Here is a 1,342-nt window from a genome sequence, read left to right as displayed (position 1 = left end):
ATTGCTCAGAGAAATTGGCAATGTGGGTTTATTTGAAGAAAAGAAAAAACAAAAAAAACAATTATATTTATTAATAATATGTATGTATGTATGTATGTATGTATGTATGTATGTATGTATGTATAATAATGAATTATAATAATTATTCCGATGCAACGTCAGAGGAAAATGTTTCTCGTACAGGTGCGGCGCGCGACGGCCGGCCGCTCGACAGTTTCGCGCCGAATGTTTCTCGTTGAGCTCGCAGCACACGCTCAGAGAAATGGCAATGTGGGTTTATTTGAAGAAAAAAAAAAACAATTATATTTATTAATAATATGTATGTATGTATGTATGTATGTATGTATAATAATGAATTATAATAATTATTCCGATGCAACGTCAGAGGAAAAATGTTTCTCGTACAGGTGCGGCGCGCGACGGCCGGCCGCTCGACAGTTTTCGCGCCGAATGTTTTCTCGTTGAAGCTCGCAGCACAACGCTCAGAGAATGGCAATGTGGGTTTATTTGAAGAAAAAAAAAAAAAAAAAAAAAAACAATTAATTTATTAATAATATGTATGTATGTATGTATGTATGTATGTATGTATGTATGTATGTATGTATGTATGTATGTATGTATAATAATGAATTATTAATAATTATTCCGATACAATGTCAGAGGAAAATGTTTCTCGTACAAGATCGCCCACGCGACGCGACAAGATGCCGTTCAACGGCACGATATCTACAACTCTGTCGATAGATATGTAGATAGTATCTACTCTGTCAAGTATATGTGTGTAACGTGTGGTGGTGTGTGGTGTGGGGTTTTGTTAGCGATAGCGATACGTTTCTAGTTAAAATTGAATATTTAAAAATAAAAACTCTTCTGGTAAGAAAAACTATTTATGGTTTATTATGGTGTGTCTAGTGCAACAACATCAAACATTGTCATAATCATAAATAATATAATTATTATTAGGGCTATAGGTTAACCTTCCAAATAGGGGACCGTCGATTTAAATGTCGATATTTTTTAATTATTCTAGATAGTACTCACTAAAAGAAACTTAAGTGCTTGCTTACTTACTTACTTACTTAGTTGATTGAGTTTTTTTTTTTTTTTTTTAAACTTTTTCATACAAATTGATATATAAGACATATATGGCCGTTACCGACCGCCGACCAAAATCTATTTCATAAAACCGACATAAAATTGATGTCAAACGTCAATCACTTTGAGTTGACTAAGTGTAAGGGTTCAGATTATTTTGAAAGTATCGATCATTTGCGATGCATACGAGAAAAAGATCATTCATTTCATTGTTTGTAAGTTGTAAATTTTGTGTATTATATTGTAA

This window comes from Pieris brassicae, unplaced genomic scaffold, assembly GCF_905147105.1.
Source record: "Pieris brassicae unplaced genomic scaffold, ilPieBrab1.1, whole genome shotgun sequence".
NCBI lineage: Eukaryota > Metazoa > Arthropoda > Insecta > Lepidoptera > Pieridae > Pieris > Pieris brassicae.
The sequence above is the reverse complement of the archived record's forward strand: the minus strand, read 5'-3'. Positions refer to the sequence as shown.